The sequence below is a fragment of the Nesoenas mayeri genome (assembly GCF_963082525.1).
Source record: "Nesoenas mayeri genome assembly, chromosome: 8".
In the NCBI taxonomy this organism is placed as follows: domain Eukaryota; kingdom Metazoa; phylum Chordata; class Aves; order Columbiformes; family Columbidae; genus Nesoenas; species Nesoenas mayeri.
Genome location: NC_137554.1, coordinates 26,256,847 through 26,269,771, shown reverse-complemented (window position 1 = coordinate 26,269,771; position 12,925 = coordinate 26,256,847).

Here is a 12,925-nt window from a genome sequence, read left to right as displayed (position 1 = left end):
AGGACATAGCCTTTCTGCAAAGGCTACAAGAAATATTTCACTGCAGCACAGGGAAGGGAAGGTGTCAGCATCTCCAGCCTTTGTGGTGAGCTTTAAGACACTGAGAACCAGGTAGAAACACTTGAGATCCAAATCTTCAGGCTCCAACCACCCAACTCTTTGCAGAGAGATACTTCAGTAAGTGATTCAGAGCTGCAAGGAACCTGCACCTTCAAAAATTCAGAGAAATCCAAAATGTTCCAGGAGGGCCTCATGTTCCTCCATGATCAGTAATAAAACATTCCCTGCACAGGACATTTTAGCAAGGACTCTAGGGATTGCTCCAGCAAGAGATGTCAGCAAATGCAGTAGATGTTACTGAAAGTTACAGAAAGCTCTGCAAAAACAAGATTTCCTGATCTGGTTAAGGAAAAGACAGCAGGACCTTGTTACACCTGCTCTTGGCCTCCTGGGCTGTTCGAGCATCTCTGCATAGAGCCCAGGGCTGCCTGTGCTCTCCACAGCAAGGGCCGCTGTAGCCATTCTCTGACCAGCACCTACAAACCACCCGAAATTGCACACAAAGCTGGCTCGCGTACAGGGCTGCCTGTCCCACCACAACAGCATCACCTCTGCAGCAGCACCCACCCATACTTGAGGAAAGCAAAGCTGGGAAGAGCAGAATGGAGTGGCGAAGGAGACAGCAATGAGCTGCTCTACTTTAATGCTATTTCTGAAAACCCTCTCTAAAATCTGGGACTATGTCACAATACGCCACGCATCCCCACATCCAGCATAGCACCATATCCAACCTATCACTAACAACACTACTGACTCTGAGCAGTGCAACAATAATCTTTAAAACTACAAAAATATCTTCCATCTCATTCCAATCTATTTAATGAGAGATGCAACTAAATTTTCAGAGCTCCCACATACAAGTTAGTCCATTCAATTAATACAAAGTTTCACAATTCAAAAAGCATTTCTTCCCAAAAATCCACTACAGGTACATTAAGTACAAACTAAAAAACACAATGGTGGTATCTATACAACACTGCATAGTTTTAGTGGATATTCAAAGTCCATTTTGAATCAAACCAGTTACACATATTAAGACTTCATATTTTATTAACACATTAATTTAAATTCAGTATAAAAAAAATCAGAAAAATTGTTCAGTATCATAATGAGCAAACTCAAAATAAGGTGAGGGTTCCGTTTCCTTTTTGGAGGTGGCAGATACAATTTCTCCATAGCTGAATGGCAAACGAAGAGCACAACCTTGTTTCAGGAGGCTCCTTCTCTTGCGGGTTTTAAATAGACTGTCATGACTGCAGACCCGCAGCTCCCTCCTGCATACCAATGTGAGGCTCCATGAGTGTGACCTCACAGGCTGCAAAGAGGCTCAGAACTCAGCAACCTCCCATTAAAACTAGAACTAGTTTTAAAGGAAATGTCATAGCTGACTCAAATTTACCCATATAAATTAAAAAAAAATGTTCTCTATTCTGTTTCAAAATTAAAGAAATCTATGGTTGCCCATAATTATCCCAGGAAAAGGCAGCTGTATGGTAGAGCAACAGCCTGTTAGCAGCACTTGCTTTCATAGTTTTGTAATTTTCCTTGACATAAACTGCTTGGGATGGAGAAGCCCCTTTCATTTGTGCTCAGGTTTGATTGATGGGGAAGATGACAACCCTTTTCCTGGGTAATTACAATTCAGTCTGCCTCTCTTAAGATTCTTTTACTTCATGATTTTCCTCTGAAGAACAAGCAAATTAACCACTCCATTATAGAGTGTGCCCGACTGGGATGGCCCAAGTCAATCCAGCCCCTACGAGTGCACCTGAGAATGCGTCCCTGCCAGGGAGGGTACGGGCAGGGAGTCCAGCACCCAAACCCCAGTGCTGGGGCTCTGAACCACAACCACAGCACCTCCAGCAAGGAAGGAAACCAGACATTTTGAAACCCATGTGGAAAGCAGAGAGGTGTCTCTCCAGGACACAGGTTCCTCTAGTTGAGGCATTGGCCACCCATCACACCCAAGCCAGGCTTTCAGATACTCACTACAGTCCTGAACCAAGAACATTGTTATCTCTTCTCTCGGTGTCAAGGAAGAGCAGCTTGACACGTTTTGCACAAACTGAGGCATGCTTCATATACTCTTCTTAAACAAATGAAACCTAACTTTCAGTTTTTGGAAATACTGCAGCACTGCAAGTCTCAAATGCATCTCTGAAAATATAGCCTGTGGGAAAATAAATATTGCTCGTATTAGTAGAGTGTCACACGAAGTTTCAAAAATACAATTTCTCATCTCCCTGAAAACTGCCAGCTCTAAGGATATGCTAACCAACATTTACTGTGCTGCACTATGCTGATCAAATCAGAAGAACAATTTTACCAGCCAGTGAAAAAATGGCAGTACTTCCCCTGCTCATTTCACACCCAGTCGGCTAAGCCCTCGAGATTTATTCCTTGGGAGATAAGCAAAAGCAAACGCATAATCCAAAGCAACAGTTCCAATTCTTTACATTTAATCTGCCCAGTTTTGCTCTCTGTAAGCCAGTCCTCCTGTCTCATCAGCTCATACCATTTCTCAAGTGCAATACACAGTGCCTCTCCAGACAAAAGATGGTGCTTTAATGGATGCTTAATATGTCCAAAGCATGTCTTTTTAATTAACAACACCAGGTCTGACATCATGGGTAACTCCCTACCCACACATCTGACTAATATATTGTCTCTAGACAAGCTGAAGAGATTAAAACTCACCAAAATAATAAAAGCAGCTTTTTTTTTCTAATCCAAGCACAAAAGAGCTTTAGATACAAAGCTGGACAGTAAGCACATATTGTTGTTTCCTACTGTGGCTTTTCTCATCAGTGAGGTGGCCTTTTCTAATCACATATTATAGAATAAAGAGATTTACAAAAATCAACAGCATCGGAGACCTGCTAGGCAGGGAAAGAACAGAGTTTTTGCTTATCACAGTACCTTAGCAGCATGTACCCTGTATAAAATGCAATGTTGACATTCTGTCAGTGAAAGCATTTTCTCTCCTCACAGTTTCTGGGCTTTTCAAACAAGGATTTAAAGCAGTGGATTAGGTAGGGGTGGTTCCCATTGAAACCACCACACCACATGCACATCCCTTCTTATCCAGGAGATGTAAGAGCCATGCTCGGAACAGATTTTGTGTAAGTTTTGCTCCTGCCTCAGGGTTACAGTTTGGAATCTAAAAATCTAAGGAGCTCAGATCGAGAAGAAATATAATTTGGTCTCGAGAGCTTCCTCTGTACATACATGCTGAGAAACCAGGATGCTGCAGGAATGTACCTTCCTTCAACACATGCATGAGGTACCAAAGAGGAACCCTCTTGGCAGCTGTGTCCCCATGGAAGTCATCACAGGGGAAGTGCAAGGAGGCTGGAAGGGCTGCGTTTTGCTAAAGTGTATGATTAGAGTTTATTCTTTGTAAGCATGGAGATGGGCTTGGACTTCAGGGCTGGTTTGCCAGGAGGATGCAGGGATTCAGGGCAGGAGCACCCCAAACAAGTGCTCACAGAGGATGGAGGTCACTGCCCAGAGGGACAAACAGCATGACAGATTCAGATCCAAACAGGGACAGGTGAGAAGAAAATAGGGAGATAGACCATGGAATTTCCATTGAAATCACAATCAAAAGTGTCTCAATGATCTATTTTCCCCAATTAAAATCAACCACATAGGCTGGGCCCACAAGTCAGTGGATCCTCATGTGGCCAGTCTCTTCTCCACTGAATCTGTAAAGTATCATTTATGTCACATTTACATCATAATATATGGCCATAATATGGTATTCCATATTGCAACACAATATTGAATAGAACATAAGAGGTCAGAGAAAGTGGCTTGCATGTGCAAGCAAAAATAAACCCTAGATCAGCAGGAAAAATATACACTGCTTAAATACATTTTCTTTATTCAAATTCTGTTAAGTATTATGAAGTGATCTTAATCATCCAACTAAGACTCAAATGACCTATAAATATAGAATCAACATACCTAATTAAGAGCCAGGATGGTATGTGTATGGATGAGCTTGGGCACAACTGAAGCAGTAAGATTAAAACCAAACATACAGACACAAGATGCAAAAGGTACAGGGGGGGAAATGACAGAGGATCTGGCTGCTCGGTCCCACCATCCCCCAGCACTGCAGACACTCAGCGCAGGAATCACCTTTAAAGATGGTTCAGCTTACTCCAAGACTGTCCTCAAAGCTATCTCAAAAATCTCACTACAAATAAAAGCTGGAACCTCCGAAAGCACCATATACAGCCCCATGCCATATCATGCAAGCAGCATAGAGGAAGGAAAACTGCTGCTACCTGTGCAAAAAGCACAGGGAGCTGCAGCCCCTGGGGAGCTAGGTCTAGGGGCACAGCCAGGCTCTGCAGACCCTGCACACCAGAGTGCTCCTGCCCAAACCCATCACAGGGAGCATTAGCATGATCCAGCAGAATTACTTATTTACAGAAAAGGAGCCAGACGCAAGTCTATGCTAAAAACTCCTAGGGAAGCCATCAGACAGGCTAAACCAAAAATTCTGTTCAGTATAACACACAGAGATGCAATACGCTCCCAACCCCACAATATACAGAGGCAAGGTATGCCAAAGTTTACTACGACGAAAAGGAGATGCTCTGAGATAATAAGAATTTATACATATGCATTAAACAAGGGGTTCCTTGTTTCAGCCCTGTTTACTGAGTGTCACTGAGGGCATTCAACTGTCTTGACAATACTGAGTAGCCAGTAGGAAGGTCTAGAATGATGCATGTGGTATGAGACTACAAGAAAGCCACATGAGCTTTGCACAAGCCAAGGCTTTCAGAAGAGTCTTCTCAGGAGGCAGTAGGGTGTCATCAAGTGCTACTTACACCCACAGTCTTCTTACTGCACATTGAAAAGCAACTTGGAGAGGGAGCCTTCACTCAAACTACACCTGAAGGGTTGTGCTTTTCCAGCCAGGGAGGATATCTGGCTTCAGTATGTTATTTTGTTGGACAGAACTGCTGCTGGTTTTGACAGGCAGTACCTAAGCAGGGCTGCAGGACTGAGTCTGTACTGAGCAGCTGCCAGCAGGCACAAAGCAACACGAGGGTCAGGTACCTGCAGGCATCCTTCCATCCATCCATGCCAGCACCTTTGCTCAAGGCGGGGAGGGAGGGGCTCACACAGCTTCTTGCTTCCCAGGAGGAAGGCAGCAATGAACACAACATTGCTCCTAACATGCCCTTTTCACAGCACACAGGACAAGAGGTAAAGCTAAATAATGGAAACCTCAGACATTGTGTCACATACTTGGTGACTTCACTGCACTGTAATGAGCACTGGAAATAGCTCACTTGGCCAGCAAACTGAAAAATTGCATTATTTCAGATGAAGTCCAGTATATTGATATTCCCTACTAGAGTGAACACAAGTCCCAGTGACTGAAAGAGGAGTGAAGCCTCACTTTCCAGCAAGCACAGACATCCCAAAGCGGCTCCAAGGCCTCTTTTCAGACTACACTGCAAGACAAGTGATGCAGCTTTGATATTAATGGCTTGGAAAGCTCACTCGAGAGCACAGCAGCAAGAAGTGTGGGTCGATTCTCAGAGCCCCTGAACTGAAGCCTTTGCAGAGGCTGAAGACAAAAAAAGTGCCCAAACAGAGCTTCAGTAGGTATGTGGCCTTTGGTTGTGACCCATAGCTTCGCCCTGATGAGGCAGAAAATGGAGATGGATAGAGCAAGGGAACAGAAGCAAAGCAGAAAAATAGCATGAAGGGGCTGAATGGTTGAAATCCAGAGAGTATTTGGGTTAAATGAGTTCAGTAAATCAGGAATAATCTCCTAAACTCAGCACCGCTTTCAATGGTTCAGTCAAACTCTACAAAAAGCCACCACACACCTGATTTTGCTTTGGCCTGAGGAGAGGATTAGTTGGGGAAAAAACTCAAAAAACCACAGATGAGTTCTTACAGCTAAGCCAGCGTATACAGTTTTATATTCAAAGTCCTTTGTGAATCACTGACTTCAGCATAACAACCATATTCACAGTATTTGTCATCTGTATGGTTTTCCAGCTCTGCCGTGGTCTCCATGAACTTGGCGAACACAGCCGCCTCCTCAAAACCCAAGTTTTCTTCTGCGCTCTGCAGACCTGGCCAAGCAGCACTGAGCTACAGCAGGAGCTAAAACAAAGAGCTTTGCTCTTAGCAGAAAAAGAAAAAGGCAAAATTAAAGTCTCCAGGAAGAAAGCTGGAAGGCAGAAATAGAGGTCCAAAAATCAGTAGGCCTCATGCTTTGAATTGGAGCAACTACCCTGTCTCCCCAAAAATAAGACAGGATAATTTTTGCTTCAAAAGGTGTGTTGGGGCTCATTTTCAGGGGATGTCTTATTTTTCCATGAATAATCTATATTTATTCTTGAACAGAACAAAATAAATCAACATGTATTCAAACACAGTCATGTCATCACATCTGTCACATCTGTTCTGCTGCATTCTATTGACAATTTTACTTTTCTCCATGTATAGCTGCCTGGACACTATTTAAATTGACTTTTTTATGAACTGTGACTAAGGCTTATTTTTGGAGTAGAGCTTATATTTTGAGCATCCTCAAAAATCCTGAAAAATCATGCTAGGGGTTACTTTAAGGATAGGTCTTTTTTCAGGGAAACTAAGTAGGAAACTACACAACCCAGATCATGCTAAGAGAGGCAACAACATGGAAAATCCTAGCATGAGATCCTAAATAGTCAGATCACTGTCACCTCCCAGAAGGAGGACATTTCTCCTCACTAGGTATGAAAATCAATTTTGTAAAATCTGAAAACAAAAAAAAAATCAGGATACACAATAACAGGTAAAACTCATACTCTGATTGTAAAATCTACACCTGGGAATTTGGGGTCTGGCTGTCATTTTCCTTGGGGAGGACAAAGCAAGAGAAGCACAAACATAAAAGTCCTGTAGAGGAAAGGGAGTCCAGAAGATGGAAATCCAGAACACTGTTATGGATCTCTCTGCTGACACGAAATTAATTTTGCTTGTGACAAGTTAGAAGTTTACAACCAGCTGCCATATTAATATATGACTGAAAGCTTAAAAGGTCTTAAGGGTGAAATATCTTATTAGCAATACAAGAAAAAATTATTCTGCAGATAACTGGTGACAAATCATTTCTGAAAAGTTTCACATAAATAAGCTTGAAGTTGCCATTTTTCAGCAGCGCTGTCAGTCTCACACCAGAGTATGTCAATGAACATCGTATTTGTCTTTTGGAGGCTTTTTCATTTCAGATTTGTTTTAGCAGTGAGACATGATGGGGAAAATTACTCTTTGCAAGATTATGTTTCCCATCCTAACAAGTAGTAAGTATTCTCACTAAAGCCAGGAAAATGGGAACATTGTACTAGTTAATCCTGTTCAAGACAATTCCTTTACTTATTAATGCTAGTAATTACTTCTATTTGTATCTCATACTAGAGGGATATAAACAAAGATTAAAATATTGTCTATATAAGATTTTGCTTGTGACTAAATCAAGCAAAGGATGATGTTGTCAACAAAAGAGTAGCTGATTTTTATACTTACACAAAATCAGTATTTTTTTTTTTATCTCCTTCTCCCATATGCAGGTATGGGTTGCAACTATCAAGTGCAAGTGGTAGAGATCACCAGTTCAACTACAACCCATACTGGCCAGCATCAGGTGAAAATGCTTTATTATGTGACAGTTAATGCCACAGGGGATCAGTGGAGAAGCAGCGGGATTATTGATCTGTGTTGGACAAAGCGAGAACTGCAGTAGTTAAAGAAGATAATTCAGATTTTTGAGTGTGTTATAGTCCCAGTTCCAGGTGGGTTTGTCCATTTGCTGATCTGTCCTATCAGTCTACGTTATCTTGAATCCAAGCACCAGCAAGCCAGCTTCTATTTTCCAAATTCAGTCTTTGAAAGAGGAGATTGTCCCAAGACATTTCCAGATGCAAGCTTCAAATACCACTCTAAGCCCATTCTCTTTAATGGCCTGTTCTGCCTACAGACCCACACGCACCTCCTCGGTTACTGCACCTTGCTCTCATACTGGGGTTTGGAGGGAACAAACTGGGATTAGTTAGGAGATGGATGGAGTTGGGTATTTAAAAGATTAATTCTAGCTGCCATCATTGTGTATATTAACTTGGCTGAACAGCAATGTGGAAGTCACTCTAAAAATATCTAAGGGACTAAATACCCCAGATGCACTACTCAGAAAAATAAGAGTACTGGAAAATAATATTAAAGATGAACTGTCAAGTATTTTTAAAAAACCTCCTCTTTTGCCTGAATTTGTTTCATTATGTGGGCTTGAAAGACTATCCAGAATGGCTTTGCTGGATTCATTCTTTGTTTTATCCTTAACGTATTAGGAATGCCAATATTAGCCTGTTCTTCTACACAATTATTGAAGATCCCAAGGATGTATTTTTAAGCCAAGCCTTCAAGAGAGATGCTGGACTTTTAGCAAATCCTTCCTTTCTCTGAAATGTTAATTAGTCACTGAAGTGGAAAAATTAGAGGGGGAAAAAGCAAAAAGCAGAAATTCACAATATTTTCCTCTCAACCCTTCCCTTTGGAGCACAGAGTTTTCACTTCATTTCTTCTTGAAACTTTATTTTCACACATTTTCTCAGGTTTTTGTAGACCAACCACATAAGAAGTTTAAAATAAATATGCTTCAGCCCCTTAAAGCCTTTTTCCAGCTGCCAGTGTTTAATTCATTACATGGTCTTATTAAGGGATCCAACAGAACCCTACTTTTCAAGATATTAGAAATTAAATAAGCAAGATAATATAATTCTCAATTTTCCTATCATTTGTCACTGTAAACGAACATTCTTATGGCCCTTTGATGGAAATATATAATTGTGTGAAAATCACCTTGGACTGACAGTATTTCCAGACAAGCTGTGGGCCCATTCTTTTTAGTACAGAACAACTGATAACACAAAAAGTTATCCAGCTAATTGTATGACTGCATTGTAAAAACTCATTGTGGGACTTCCCTTCCTAGCTTCCAGCTCGGCCTCCCTTTCCAGCAACTTCATAGGAAAATAAAAAAGGCATATCATTATAAAGAACAGATGAAAGAAAAACTGAAACCAAGGGGCTGCAAGGACCCTTTCATCTGCAGGTCTTCAAAAAATACCTGCAGGGCAGATACTTGTGATTCCAGCTGAAGCAGCTCAGTGCTGTGAATGAGCACAGAGCAGGACCTGGCGCTATGTCAGCTGGAGCTCGGACACTGCTACATCCCACTTTCCAGAACAGTTTTCTTCAGAGAAGTTTACATCAGGACAGGATTTCTTTTGAAGAGAGAAGATAACAACCCTGGTATAACCAGCTCCAGCTAATCCAAATTTATCCCAGCTATGCCTGCAGAAAACAAATGGCATATGCAGGCGGGATCCAGAAGTGGAGCCTGGTTGAGCCCTCCCTGTGGCCCTGTCTCTAGACTCAGTTCCATAGGGCTCCAGGGTGTGAAACCCAGATTTACCACCAGTGATAACTTCCCCAGTGCCCTTACAGAAGTCAGTTGGGCATTTCTAGTGTCAGGAAATTGTTTTGGTAATCTTAAGCCCAGGCTGAGCACATGCCAGCAGTGGACGCAGCTGGAGAGGGCTGTGCTGAATGAGCACTGGTGCTGACAGAGGCATGACTACCCCCCCAAAATCCACTCTACAACACACAATTTCTTGCAACAGACACTGAGACCAGTTTCATTTGTCATCTTTGAGCCATGCAGGAGATTAATTACTCCCTGCTTGATGCAGCATTTCAAACTCCCTTTGCTTTTGGACTCCATCTGGCAAGAGGATACACACCTTGAAAACAGAGCTTTCCAGGCGCAGCTCAGCTGGAGCTGCTGATCCACAACCCATCATGCACACCATGGGCACTGCTCACACAAAAGCACCGCTCTCATGGCTACACTCCTAAGCCCACAATAAATAGACTGTTTTTTTCCCCCACAAATAAAGTCATTGCCAAGGAATATACTATCTGGCTCTGCTCTGTTTAACTGAAAAATTTGCTAGGACTGAATTACTATAGCCTGTATTAAATGTTGAGATTATTGAACATGTGCTTGTACTGAATTAATATTTTATCGCTCCTGGGTCCTGTGTGGGCTGGCTGTTCTCCTGGAGTGCTTTAGCACCATGGAAACGTTGGGAGATATTTTCTCTTAATTGCATGAATGGTTGACAGATAACAGTACAGTACCATGGAATTAAGCCCCAATTGCTAATGAATTCTGATGAGCTGCTAGGCTGTTTCTGTTGTTTTAATTTTATTTTTAAACCTGGCAACATCTGTCCTTGTCCATTATAATTTCTAAAAGCTTTAATGTCAGTAGGTAATGTATCTGTATGACAGGTAATGTATAATTATTACAATTACGACTCACACAAGGTGAGCCCTTTAAACTAAAGGGAGAATTTCAGTTAAGAAATAAAAGAATAAAAAAAATGACCTGAGTGATCAAAAACTAATGAAATTTTTATTTTCTTTTAATTTTTATTTTTGTGGCAAGGTTAATTCAATAGATAATAGCCCCTTGGTTTTAGAATTGTCAATAGAAGACTGTTCAAACACTTATTCAAAACCATTGTCAGCAAACACAGGTAGCTGGTTATAAATCAATTTTTTTTATTTCTCAGGTTAGAATTGTTCAATAGCTTGTAGGACAGAGCCCTAGAAATCACTGAGCATTATTATATAATGAAGCAGTCTTGCAGAACCCCTTTTTTTTTAAGCATAGTTGCTGCATGATTCACCCTACAGTAACTGTTCAAAATGTAGATTATATCTTTGCAAGAACATTTTCTCTGCCCATGTAAATTTGTGACACACACTCCCTGCATCACTTGCTCTGCATTACAGGGGGTTTCCAGAGTGTCCCATGTACATTTGCCCAACCACCTGCTACTGATGGATAGCAAACTGCATTATAGTAATTAACCCTAAAAATACAAACAAAAGGCAACTGCATTCTGCAAATGAGAGGAGACATAGTACCAAAATTAAGCACAGCACCAGTCCCTTTTGCATGCCACAGCACAATCTACTGCTAAAATTGCTTGATAGTATGCTTTAAGTGTTATATCACCACAGCTGTACAGAGCCTTTGCCCCAAATTAAACACCAGTCTAAATCCATACTCTGAGCCTACTCTGTATCCACATACCATTCCAAGGATCCACTGCTGCTCAAAAGTTTTCTTGGCACTTTAAACATGGCAAGCTCTAAAATATTTTCAAAATACTTTCCAGATTTTAATCAGATCACATATGGAGATACTGAACTCTGCCTATAGGTGACAGACAGTCTGGAAGGGATTGACAAATTTTTATTCACTCTGCCTGTTTAAGAGCAAGGAAATGGAACACATGCGATAAAGGGGCAGGTTTGAGAGCTGGGAGATCATTGGGTCATTGTGCTCACTTGCTTCAAGGTCTCTGCCAGAACCCTCAAAGAGTCCTTATATAAGAAATCCAACTGTATTAATGCCATTTATCATTATTATCATTACTATGTCATTAAAAACTTCCAGTAAAACTTTTGTTTTATTTTGGGTTTTGTTGTTGTTTTGTTTGTGTGTGTTGTTGTTTAGGAGTTTTTTGTTTGGTTTGGGTTTTTTGTTTCTTTGTGGGGGGGTGTGTGTGTATGTGGCTTGTTTGTTTGTTTTTTAATTGAGATGGACTTAAGCCATATGTCCAGTTTGAAATGAGCTGTTTCTGAAAAGACCACACAATTCCAGTTCTATACTTGGGTTTAGACCCAACTTTGTCACTGTACCATGTTTTAAACATGCAGGAGTAAAGCCTGGATCTACTCAGAATCTCATATTTCTAGCATTCAAAATCTGGATTTGAGCTACACATTCTGAATCCATCTCTGCTACTGGCAAGGGACAGTACCTAAACAAAGGCGCTAGGACAGACAGACTATGGGATATCTGTCCCCTGCTCCCCATGTCCCCAGGCAGCAGTGCCCAACTGTCCAACAGGTGCTGCTGACCCCAGTATCAACATGACATAATGCACATTGCCCATTTTAATATTTCTCCACCTGTGCACAAATATATGAATAAAAACCCACTCACATATGAACACAGCACCGCTGAATCCTCATAGTCTTGCTTTAAGACAAAAGCAAGAGACCTGAATTTTCCACAAGAGATGCTCACACATTCACAAACGCACACAGGTTTACTCCAGCAAGGTTTCCAGAGTCCTACAAGACAACATTCACATTTGAAAAAGTCTAAATTCAGTTAAGCAAGAGCTAAACACAGCCATGAACATTTCATAATACATCTCTTTATTCTCTACAGTTGTTAAGAAAATTATACCATTATCTATATTTTAAAACACAGCGAACTATCTTTAAAATGCTCATCTGTTGAAGAAAAAGTGAGAGTTTTTTTTTTTTCCATGAGAGTTATGGCCCAAAGAGAAGAAAAGTTTTTTAATCAGCCAAACAAGCAAGTTCTATCATTAATGAAACTGCAGGCATTTCTCCTTTGCTTACAGGACTGTAGGTAAACATGTATGTTAGAACTGTCACTCTCCTGGGAGGGGAAGCCTCCCCAGAATAATAGTTTCCTATTTCCTTAAAATTTCATTTACATGAGGACAGAAGAGTCATGACTTAGAGGCTTCAGAAGCTGAACTGCCCAAATCTGGCACTTCTAAATGTTCAAAGGGTTGCAGTGCTTAACTTGCCCTGAAATCAAGAGTAGCTGTGAAGCTAAACCCTTGCATGTGCTTTGAAAGTGCAGGATTAATGTAAATACTGCACAGCTTTGTGTGATCTCCAGCAGAAAAGTGTTTAACATGCTGCGTAGCTTCTATCCAGCCTC